We start from the raw sequence: 13,259 nt of genomic DNA on the forward strand, positions 1-13,259 counted from the left end.
TCCTGCTGAGCATCACCCCACAGCATCACCGCAGGCCACTCATTTCCACCCATGTTGAAGGCTACAGCTGACTTTGCGATACGAAAACAAAAGATTTACAAATTACCCTAATGTTGTTACTAAAATCCCACTCTGAATCTCCTGATGGAAAATTTTGCCCTGTAATCCCACTTGCTGTCTCGTTCAGCACAGCCGTTTCTACCTGCGCCTCAGCAGCCCTCCATGTCATTTGCTTCTGTGTCCTGTCCATCAAGTAATCCAGTATCACTTGCATACCATTTCAATCTGGATCCTGTGTTCTAACAATTAAGTCTAGTACCCTGCTAACTTTCTCAGGATTTTCCCTGTAAGAACTTGCAGCCTCCTTCCAAGCCACTAAATCCACAACTGAAACAGGTACTTTCACGTGCACAAGTCCCTCTTGACCAACTCTTTGTCTAAAATGAGCTTTGCTGCCTAGTTCTCTTTGCTGCCTAGTTCTCTGAGATATAGGGGCATGCTCTCCCGAAGGTCTTTCTTCCTCATCCTTCATTCCACTACTCTCCGGCTCCACTATTTCTACTGATTCATTATCACTTTCATGCCACTGTCCCTGTCTGTGGTGTTCCTGTCCTCTTTGTGAAGGAGCTACATCTAGTTTTAGTCCTATTTCATCTTTTGGCACCATACATTTGATACGCCTCTTTCCAATATCACATGCAGAGCAACATCTCTTTGTTTGTTTTGGTTTTATATTATTTGATTTTTTTTTTCTTCCTTTTTTCTTTTCTTTTTCTTTTTCTCTTTTTTTTTTTTTTATAAAGCCATTAATCAATTTACATTATTTCTGTCCATTGGTTCATTGTGTCAGATGAAAGAACAAGTCTACATATCATACTTCATTCCATTTCTCCTCCCTTCTGCAAAACATTAGCTCTCATATAGTGTTATAACTCAAAGTTCCATTTGTGGGCCATTTTTCCTGATCTTCTAAAACATACAGAGGCTACCAGTGATTACAATACTCTATCATTTGGCCTTTTCACAAATCACCTTGTAATTCTCCCCAGTAAGTTAATAAACACCCTAGTGGGGAGGTTTTCATTATCTTTTCATCAGAAACTAAATTACCAACACTTCTACTCTTAAACAAATGTGTTAACTTGGAAGTCATTATAACTGTGTTAAGTGTCTTTCATTTAGTTCTTCTCCAGCTGTACCCCTCACGGGATAAAAAGAACTGTGGATCCAAACTCCGCACGTGCTTCATACTTATTTGTACATATCAGACACACACACACACACACATACAATGATACCAACAAAAGACATAACCAGTTACAAACATATATAAAGACGACAAAGACATATATGCACTTAAATGTCTACTACTACAAATTGTCCAACCCTGCAATATCTTTCGCTTATGTCTTATGGCCAGATGCCTAGGCTTCCAAATGGGTACCCTCTTAGTTCAACCCTGTGCAGCTTTCGCCATGTCTGACAGGTAGAGCGGGGAACCCTAACCCCCTCCAAATACAGACTGGAGGACTCTAACCCCCTTCTCTAACCAAATAAGAAGTGTCTTACCAATTCCAGGGAATGTTGCAAAGAGGCTTATGGATCAGGGATCAGTGGGCATCCCCAAGAATGTCCTTGCTGCTGGCTGGAACTGATCAAGTCCCAACTCCTCTGGTCTCTCTCAGCGAGGTCCCATCTCAGTCACCAAAAACTGTCACCAAATCAGGTGAAAATAACTTATTGATACCTATATGATGCAGATAAGCAGACACTTCTTTGTTGATGCACGGAGGATACGGGATATATCCTTCTAGCGTGCCTGAGGTTGCATTGCGACCAGCAGGTTTTTTATACTTTCAGTTTCTGTTGTCTAAAATATTTAACATGAAATGCATATAATGCTCGCTTTTAACTATTCATGAAGGGACCTTTGCATTGAATGGCCCCTTTGAATTACATAACTTCATACATATTCATTTCTAACAAAAATCGTTGGTCACCCTATTGATTGTCGTCCCTGATACTCAAACCAGGTTGGGATGGGGAAAGGTGATTTCAAGTATCATAACTGGTTACTGTCACCTTGGCTACTGTGTGATAGGTTCAGGATTTATTATTGTATTATTCTTTCCACAGTAACTGCTTAAGCATAGTACCTTACTCTTATGCAACACTGGGCCTTAGCTACTTGTGCATACTACTTGTCCAGTGCATGTGGTTTCTGTGACTACTGAAGTAAGACGTAATTACTCACTCTCCCTCCAAATATGATTCCTATAGAAACAGTTTCTCCTAAAAGCCTTGTCTTGGTCAGGCCCAACCAGGCCTTCTAAATAATCAAAATTAAGTCAATTCAGTAACAGTATTTCCACTTAAATGACGGTGTCATACCAATAGGCTCCATCCAAAGGCTCCTGCTCTGTTGCAAAGTGTCTGCAGCAAGATGCTGCTATATATTTCTATATAGAAAGGGTTGATGTGGACTACAAAATGCATCTCTTCAAGGTAAAACACTTGAGAGACCCCGGCACAGTGTTAGAACCTACAGAGAGGGAGGGTCCTTAGGCCTCTGACAGACTGGAAGGGTCAGTGTTCCCACCAGTTCCTGTCACAATCTATAAAAGCCAGAAGAGCTGGAATGCAGCCCCTCTCCCTTCTTGCTCCTTTCTCCCTTCCTGGGCTGCTGCTGGTTCCTTAGGTTTCCCACGTACTTCCTCCAGAATCCAACTGCATCAGGTGCTTCGAGGAGCCATGAACCTTTCCCCTGGAGCAGCCCTGCCTTTCCCATATCCCTGCCTTTCCCTTATCCCTGCCATCCTCGAGATCAGTTTTGTATATAGATACTTATCTGTTCTTCCCCCACGTTTTACCCTTTTTCCTTGTGTTATGGTAAATTTGTTTCTAGTTTCAATTTCCAAAGTTTAAGTCTCTCCTTTTTATTCTTCTTCTGTCTTCTGTTGGGGGAGGGGGAGGGGAATAATAAAGAGCACTTCTGTCCTCTGGTGGTTTTTTTGGAGTTCACCTTTAATATTTAAACCAGAACAAACACTACAGGCAAAATTCTCTTTAAACTACTCTTTGTGAAGTTATCATTTTTAACATAAAGCATTGTGATAGAAGCTGTTCTGAGGCAAAGGCTTGAGGAAAAGCCAAGATCATTTGAAACAGTGCTGTGGGTGTTTCATGCTTAGTGGCAGGGATGGAATACATTAGAGAGAAACTGCAGTGACAAAGAGACACACAAGTGTGCAAACTCTTCTACTGGACGGAGTTGATTAGAGTCTTATTGCTGGAGCCTTTTTTAGTGTAAAGACAGCAGATGTAATTTAATCATTCTGATAATTCCAAAATGAAGTTTTCAATTTTCTTCAGCTTCAGTTTCACTTAATGACCCTTAAATTTTAAGAAAGGGGTCAAATACAATGACTCATTCCACAAAGAAAACACGTGTTTTTTTCACCTTTACAGTTTCATGGCAATCTTTTAAAAATCTTTGGGGTTGACAGCAAATATTTTTCATGGCTTTGGTACTAGATGTCAGTAACATGTCAGGACAAATTGAGCCAGAACCATGCAACAGTAAACAAATGGAAACCACTGAACAAGTGAAAAGGCCAATTCTCCAGGCCTTGAGTGAGAAAACTGCACATTTTGGGTATAAAGTGTGTCAGTGTAGTGTAATAAAGTACCATCCAAAGACACTCAAGGAAGTTGAGAAGAAGGCACTAATTCTGCCTGTGGTAAGTGGAGCAGGGATGGATAACAAGAGCTGTTCTGACTATCCATGACCTCCCCTCTAAGATCCGGCCCCGCAGCGGCCGCTCCTCTGGGAGAGGCAGCGCCACGTGTGACCCTCGGGCTCCTCCAACAACCCGTGCACACTGGGGGGAAATCACAGAAGCTCCTGGCAGCTGGGAGACCCCCGGCATCGGCTCATGACACTTGGGTAAATGCGTATGCCAGTGAGAATATGTATGGGTTTGACATCACCATCTGCAGTAAGAGACTGAACGCTTGCTGGATTGCAAAACACGTTCCTTTGTCCTCTTCCCAGCTTTTCACATCATTCTTAGTCTAATAGTTTCCTATCAAAATTCTGACAGACAATCTTCCAAATATTTCAGTCCAAAATATATATCTTCACAGCAGTAATTTGAACACTCTAGCCAAAATGCACATTTCCCACTTCCCTTAAATCACTGGCCACTCATCTAACCATGAAGGAGTTAACCAGTTTCTGTTTCTTAATTCCATTTCGGAGAAAATGTTAATCCCTTAATTACACGGCATATTCAACTGACAAAATTACTTTCTTATTGTTGAAAAACTCCTTGTTATACTGCAGGCTTTTAATATAACGTGGCCACAGGGAAAAATTATAGATTTGCTACTGAGACAATTTTTTACATAAAAATTCAAGGGAACATGCAATCCTCTTTAAAGGGTCTATTATGTAGCCACAGTGGTTTCCCACCACCCGAAGCTAACTTCCTCTCTTCCTGGAACTGTAAAGCCTCATGGTAAGCAAGCTTTGCTCTCAGAACTACAATGGTGGATTTTCAATTATATGCAAGGCATTCAGCTTTTAGTCCCTCTTGCACCTTTTAGGAAATGATGTCCTCCCTCATGCTAATAAGTTTACAAGGAGCTTCAGCAGGGGAATATGTCCCTCTGAGGGCAAGGAAGCATGTGGCAGACAGCTTTGCATGCAATGTGCTGAATTACTAATTTCATGACAGCAGATCTTAAGACAACAATGGCAAACAGTAGAAATCAGATCATGTGCAGCACTAAGCAATGACAAAAAATCCCTGTTACCCCTCCAGGGTTTCGGGAATAGTTAGCTGAAGTCATTGGGCATTTTTTCATTCCTTACAAAGAGCTACAGATGAGAACAACTGTTGACATCCGATACTGTCTCCAACAGAAATTGAAGTTACCTGCCCATCATTTCTTAATCCTGTATGCAGGGTAATCAGATCAAACTTCTCCTGTCCCAGGATCTTACTGATGCTTGTTTGGTAGTGTTCTCCAAACATTTGAGATTTATTATCCTCCTAAAGCTAAGAATCCAGATCTGGGTGGAGCAGCAGAAAAATGTAAAGCACAAGAAATATTTCTTTGCAACTGGCCAGTTTTATGAAAAATAACAATGGCTTTACTGTAGTACATGAAAAGATACTGAGTTTCTAGTCTACTAGCTCTAACCATGTGTTCTAACCAGTGAAAAATTGATTTTAAATTAGCACTGGGTTAAGATCCTTCTGTCTAATCTTAGTGCATAAGGTTGATTGCGTTTCACACTAATAACCTAAGAGCTTAGGACATTAATCTTAATTTAGGACATTAAAAACGAAATGCTTCTATGAAATGTGATAGAGGAGACAGTAAACAACTTGCTTTACTGCACTGCAGCTGACTTGTATCACATTCTGTGCTTGTTGAAGACTAAGCTACAGACCATGCTATCTGTGATTTAAAATAGCTATCATGCTCTTTGAGATTTCTGTAAAAAATTAAGGAGTTATCCCTGAGAATATAAACAATGTCATCACAAAATCATACAGCTTGCTACATTTTTGTGTTATATAAAAGTTCATGACCTATCAGACCTACACATTTTGACCAATGACAGCAATAGAGAATGAACAAAGGTGACAGGACAGAGTGGGTTTGGGGCTTGGTTTCTGACAGCACAAATGTTTGATTGCTAGTGAATTATATCGGAGACCTGGTACTGCATTAGATTACACACAGATATGCACAGGAATACACAAGCATTACTTTCCCTTTTGACTCAAAACCCACACCTTTTATTTCAGGCTTTTTGGAATGAAGAGGTGATTGCCTCATGGGTGAAGAATGGAAGTAAACTGATTAGGATCCATAGCACTCAGTTCTTTGCAAACTTGAGAACAACTTTAAAACTAGGATTATCCCATCTAGACGTTGCTTGGGACAGTTTGGCTTGGAGGCCAAAAGGATGCTGGCCAAGCTCTTTGTGCTCAGGGTTGACAATCACTCTGCAGGTGTGTAATAATACTATTGATCCTGAAAATATTTTAATAACTACAAATTTCTGTAATACCACTTTGAATAATAGTCATAGGATTTAAATGACAGTTGCAAGCAGAATTGTCACTTTTTAACTAAACAGAACAACTAGTATTTAATTGTTCTTAAGTTTTTGGTGATGCTTTACTTACCAGGAAGATTTTGTCATTAATATGTAGCTCACTTAAGCAACCTGTGCCACCACTAAAAATTCCCGCTCCTTCATTCTTGTAAATGATGCGGCTAGAAGCATACTGAACATGACAGATTGAATGAGGTCACAGAAAAACTAGAAATTGGAATAGTGTTTCTTGTTCTTAAAAACAAGGATTCCCCACATGGATGTTAATTACAGCCCCAAGAAATGGGCCAAAAATAAGTCTCTAGATTTCACAGCGGTACATTACATAACTTGGTCCACTCCAAAGTTCTAAAGACAGAACGACAACCTGTATGAGGCCTTCTTTGTCATACTCTGGGGAGAAAAGAGAACTTAAAGCTGATGCCCAAAGGAACCTTTTCTGTGGAAAAATAAAGCAGATAAAAAAGAGTTCCTCAGCAGTGCATAGCTTTCCATCATCTGCTTGCAAGGGCAGGGAGCTGCAGATGCAGAAGCTGGAGCCCAGGTGAGACCATGTGCAAAGCACCCCAGGAGGAGACCTATCCTGCTAAGGAGACTGTACTGGCAAATGCAGAACACAGAGGGTGGAAAACAGACCTACGTGAGCAAAGGGTTTGTGTCAGCCTTGCTCAGGTGAGGGTTAGTGGGGATATAAAGGCAGCCTTCTTCTGGTCTGGTCGCAGTGGCCAGACCAGATGGTGTTGGTACATAATCAATACAGTCACACATTTTGACAGAATCCAAATTAATGCTCAGGACCATTTGAAGGACATATTCTGGTGCTCATCAGTGACATGCCTTGGGATAAGAAGAAATACAGATCTAAAAGCCAGCAGAAAAAATCCAGTTTTTTGACTTGTGCCTTAAAATCAAATACACTAAATATCACACCAATATTTTTTTAGAGTGCCAGTGGAGCAGGCACTCAGATTCCAACTGTTTTATGTGGTGCTGATTATATCTGCCTGCTACAGCCTGATTTTATTGCTTTGAAAACATGTAAAGCCCTTCATGCTACATAGGTAAGCAAACCCTGGATGGTGTCACCCAGGGTGAAGGGGAGGAAACAGCTTTGTGGCTAACCTAACCTTGCCAAAACCAAAAATCCTGTGGTACAGAACAAACAAGCTCTGTGGCTGGGGCCCCTCAGTCAGATTGCTGGTGGACAGGCAACTCTTCCATCCTAGAATAGCCCTCTCTTATACTCTCAGGAGCTCACATACTCTTGGGAAGCTGTGGTGGGCAGCACATCTGGCTGCCTCCTAGAGGACTTCCAGTAGGTTCCCAACACTCAACACCACCACCACACCCCGACTTCTTGCCTTCCTCCCGACCCTGCAGGGGTTTCTTCTCCAAATTCTGTGCTATTTCTTCCCCACAAAAGGCAGCTCGACACACAATGCAAAGAGCAGTGGGGGTCTACCACCACCAGCTCCAGGTTCCCTGAGGGCAGGAGCTTTCCCAGCTCCAAAGAATTTCTAACCCAAACAACTGTGTCAGGAAATGGACTCTAACCCCAGGCAATTAAGTTTACCAGATATTCATGGCCCATGGGGGGACATTTAAGTGCAGCCAGCAAGGTCTGTGTGGAGATTCATTCATGCTCTTCACCAGCCCCTAAGAGGTCTGCAATGTTAAATGAGGTATATAACTTGAAATCAGCATACCAGGTTGAACACACTTGCTCTTTTCCTGTACCTTGCCAAACTACACTGCCTGTGCACAACAAGGAAGAATAACAGGGCTGGTTTCACAAGACATCCCAGTGGGCTTCTGGGGAGGAACCCAAGCACATGGTTCTTGTTCAGCAGCAGTGATGCAAGAAGCTAGACAGAGGAGCTGGAGGGGTAGATTTCCCATCAGTTAACAGGGCCATTAGCTCCAGGGCCTCCACAGTGTTTCTCTGACATGCACCCAGATCTATGTGCTAATGCACCATGGTGGAAGACGTGTCAAGGCCTTCCTCCCTCCTAGCTAGAAGGTGGTGACAAGAAGGATTTAAATCCATCCATCACTGCTTGCAGAATGCAAAGCCTCTGCAGAAAGGGTGTGCTCATCTGCAATTACAATGGCCAGCTGCATGTAATTAAAATGCCAGCTGAGTCCTGGCTTGTCAAGTGCATGGGTGTTTCAAATGAGATAACTAGGTAGCAGCTGGCACTGAGGCTGTAAGCCAGAGTGGGAAGTGGGTGATGTTTGGCCATGTGGCCTGTAACAGGGCACAACCAGAGGCCCAAAAGAAAGTGAGGGGACTCAGGAAGGTAGTGGGGGTGTGAAGCTAGAGCTATGCAAGCATGGAAACCGGCCATAAGGATTTTGGGAACCCAGTGGTCTAGCTGGGATTTGGACTGAGACAGGGGTGCTGAATGGACCAGGCAGCTGAAGTAGGTGTGGGATGTGTGTGAGAAGAGGAGAATGGAAGATGACTATGAAAAACAGAGCAGAAAACTGACTCATGGACATGGTAAAGGAAGATGCCTCCCTCTCACAGCAGCACTTAGGGGGTGTAGGCCTTTTCAGTTTTGTAAGAGAGCTCCATGGTCTGCTGCTAGAAGTCTCCCCAGATGGCAGCTGTTACAGTTAAGCTTGACAGCCAGGAAAGGACTCAGAAAGGAGCAATCTTATATAAAAGGTGGACCTCACTAAAGGTTTAAGGTTAGTTAAAAAGGATTGATAGTTTAAAGGGAGTAAAATCCCAGAAAGTTTTTTATATATGAAAGATGACTACTGAGACTCAGAAAATGTATGCACCACCAAACAAGAACGGAAACCAGGGACGAAAGAGACTTATCAGTGTTACTAGATAGCAGCAGAGTTCTTTAAGGAAAAGATAAAGTATTCAGAACTTAGAAAATTGACACACATTAAGTCAATAAGCAAGAGTAAAAAATAGATAAGCATCTAGGAGAGAAAAGGATTAAGATGGATTTTGCATGGCAAATAGCATAAGGCTTAAAAACAAACTCCACCAGATCAGTTAGGTGTATGGGAATCAGTGAACCTGTGAAATACATGGGAGAGGTCTGATGACTAGACAGGCTGCAAAGGGTAATTAAGGGAGATGAAGATACAGATTAAAAGCTGTGCAATTTCTTTGCATTAATCTTCACTGCTAAAGATATTGGCACAGCTCTTAACTAGTAATAACAATGAAATATCTTCAAAGATGATGGTGTCAGAAAAAACCATGAAAGTAAATTTATCATCTGGACAGTTCTAGATTACACACATCTGAGGTTTATGACAGAGATCAGGAATAAAGTAGTCAAATAGGTAACAAAAATATCAGTTACTGTCCAATAAGTTGGAGAGTACCTGTATTTAGGCCATAAATAACAAAGACTCTTAATACTAGAAATAAACATTTGCATTATATCACTGCTGGCACAGTTGTATATGGTTTGGTTTTTTTCCTCTGTGCATTTAGAAGTCTGAGTCTGGATTTCTTCTCAATGCAAACATAACATGAGCATGACATGATGACTTTATGAAGGTAGGCCTTCCCAGAGGGGAAGACGGACTCTCCTCAGGCTAAACATTCCTGGAGCCTGTGACCTTCTTTGGGACGTTGATGGAGGTTCAAATTTTGAGTCTTCTCTTCCTCCTAATAAAAGAAAACAAGACTATTCTGCCTTAAAACAGTTGGAGAGAGAAAACTTGTTAAAGAGTGTCTTCTACAGCTTTGTATTCTATTATTTTTGTATTAAGTTTTTTCTTCCCTCTCCAACACTCTCAGTTTTTCTTAAAGTCCTAGGGTTTTTAGTTATTAGTTACTTAGTGTTTATTTTTGAAATTTTCATTCATTTTGTCTTTGTTTTCCTCTTCCTGCCTTTCTTTCTCTCCCCTGCCACCCTGGGCAAAACACAGTATGAACTTAAGTGTGGGGAGGTTTATCTTTATTTTTGAATGCCAGAGACTATATATTTAAAATCCTGGATATCAGCCCAGTCATGTACATCCTGGAATTGTGTGATAGAGGACAGTTCTAAGATTAATAAAACTCTCTAAGCATATAATTGTATTAGAACAGATTCAATTAGCTTTCTGTCTGTACAGCAATATTGCTTTAAAAAAAGATACGAGTTTTCCCATGGGGCTAATGAAGAGTTTAAAGAAAATAAATTTCAAACCTAAAATGTAGCAGCCTGGTCCACTGCAGCTGAATTCTACTCTTTTTCCAGCTACAGTGAACTGACAGAATATTTCCTTTCTTCTTTTGCAGACCTATAGTCTACCTGGTATTGACAGATGACAATCTCAGATGCAGAATTTCTCACCCCTTGAGTGAATCTCACCCAAATCCCCTAACTCACTTTTTGATTGTATTAAATTGAAGTTGAGTTGGAGCAGGAAATGTTTCCATAACTGAGATGTCTTTTTTTTGCTTCTTTGCAAAGTCTGTTATAGTAATGAACAGATAATTGATAAAACATCCTGCTCTCACAATCCTTCCCTGGACTTGTGAAGTGCTCCAGGGTGAACATCACTCAGCCAGCAGTCCATGGTGTCATGCTTGCCCTTCCTTGCCCTCTGCTTGCACGACCCTCCTGAGGACAGTGTTCCAAGCCAGGTTCTTAAACTTGTGATCCCCAAATTTCACCCCGATTCCTGTCTTGCTTTCTTCTCAGCTGAACTATTATATATCCATCTAGCCTTGCAGTCTCTCTGCTCTCTCCGTCTCTCGAGTTGTCCATGAAGCCGCACGCATCACCTAATACTGCTATGAGTAGGGCTCATTCAAAACAAATCTTCCAAGGTGTTCCTAAGTGGTTTGGAGCTGATTTTCATTAATGCTACAGCTTGGTGCGAGCCAGAAGCTATATGCTTGTGTGCAAATGGTAATGCAGTTGTACAGGTACTGTGCTAATGTGCTTACCTGTATGGGCCTTGAGAACCCTGCGGGAGGGTCTCAGCTGGGCAGCAGCCAGTGGTGGCAGCAGAAACTGGAGGTGAGCAGGGGGTGCTGCAGTCAAAGTGGACACAGGTGCTTCTCCCTCTTCCTTCAAGTGCAACCAGCTAGGGGCCCTGGGCACAGTTCAATCCTTCCAGCATATACAAGGGCTGTGCTCTCTCTTTCCTTGCAGTCATGTTTCTGAGGAGAAATCCTTCTCTGGTAGCCTGCATTGAAACCCATGACTTTGGCTCTGCAGGCTTTAAGGGAATTTGTCATCACACTGACCTAAAATCCAAAAATGTTAAAGGAAAGAAAGGATGCAAAGAGCAAGAGCATTCTCATGCCTGCGTTCCAAGGATGCAGTTCCCACTGACAGCTCTGAAAGCTCCCTGGCAAGCATCCCATTCACATTTTACACCCGCTGATTATGGATGAGCGGGGGCAGGGGGGTGTATCTGTTACTGCTAAGACCCAGAGAGAGCCCATTTTTGTTGGATGAGAGAAGCCTGCTAAACTGATATTTTGGAAGCCATCATGAGATGTTAGCCAAACGCTAACAGTATTTTTCTTCACTGAGATACTGCTGGGAGCCAGAAAATGAGGCAGCTGCCTGCTGCTGCTGTAACTTTGCGAGGCTGGCACCACAGCTCTCGCCTGCCATTGGGTCCAACTAGCTCACAGGTAGCAACAAGCACATATAATTCATGTGTATGCCTCAAGAAAAATTGAGCCCAGCAGTTTTGAGGCTTTCAGCAAAATTCCCTTGCAGACCTGGGTTTATTTGCTAGGTTAGAAAGGGAAGAGCATCAGCTTACCATGAAATCTGTAAGACAAACTAAGGCTCTTTGGAGTATGTATTTCAGGGTACAAACTTGTCATCAAAATTGAAATATCACAGAAGGATCCAATGGGATGATATCTCTCTTTACCAACTAAATTCTTAGTGTTTGTTGTGGTTTTTTTCTACTTTTAGTACAGCCAAGTATGTTTTGGGCTGTAAAGGTTACAGGGATCTAGTGTCCCTGACACAGTAATGTTTCAGAAGTGAGTGATTTATTTGGAGTATCTTGAGATTCCAGCTATTGTTTTGTCATCTTCTTATCTAACCAAATTTTTTAATAACAAACAAACAAAGCCATTTTCCCCACAATTGCTGATGCATGTGCCTCACGGCTCACCTGGTGTTCACATTTCTGGCATGAATCTGTTGTTGCATTGCTTCTGGGCAGGATATTTTCAGAAATTAGACAACAGGAAGCAATTTAGCAAGGTTTCTCCCAAGAGCTCAAAGACTGGAACACAGCTTTTTAGTGGCTTTAAAAGGAGAATGTCTACATATCAATCATACTGACATTTCTTCCTAGCAGAGTCTTAATAGTACATAAGGTTCCTGTTTGTTGTTAATTTATTTTTTTTAAAATCCTTCTTTAGGAAACAAACTTAATTAACTTGGAAATAGTTGTGGGTAGTACTAAACATTTCAAAGCATCTTACCTAGACAATCAGCTGAAAGTGTGAACAGAACAAGAAATTATTTCAATCTTCAGTTCCTTAGTAGCACATTTTGGAAAGCAGAGAAGCATAAGCCCTGACTGCTGTAACTAGTAAATGGGGTATGAAACTGCTGGACAGCATGTTTTGGAACAGATTTTTCTGCATGCTTTTGCAGCCATGGGCCAAGCTGTAAGCAGACACAGTCAGCCAGTTTCCAATCATTTAAGTCAGTGTGGTACCAGGCAAATCACCAGAGCTGTTCCATGACACCCAAAAAGAGATGGGTACCTCAGAAACATGTATGTCCAGGGTGAGATTACTGTGCACTCTGAGTTCTGAAGGAAAGGCAGAAACATCTGGATGAAAAAAAAAAAGAAAAGTTATTGTAGAATAGATGAGAAACATGTTCCAAATTGTCAGTTTTAGGAGTTCCTCCTTCAACTTCCATGTTTTGCATGCAAGCACAGTGAAGGTGGCTGTGTCGGTGTTCCTTAGAAACCTTCTGGAGCCACTTTGCTGCCTCTGTATGATGGATTATGAGGAAGGACCTAGCTGTTCCCTGCAGCACTGTCCTGTAGTTACAAAAACATAACTCTACTAACTTTCAAATAGCTTCATCAGGTTTACACAGGCCTATGGTGGCAGGGAGGGAAAGATGCAAAGAATGGCTTATATTAGTTAAACTAAGGCATTCCT

Source organism: Chaetura pelagica, unplaced genomic scaffold, assembly GCF_000747805.2.
Source record: "Chaetura pelagica isolate M959 unplaced genomic scaffold, ChaPel_1.0 scaffold40, whole genome shotgun sequence".
NCBI lineage: Eukaryota > Metazoa > Chordata > Aves > Apodiformes > Apodidae > Chaetura > Chaetura pelagica.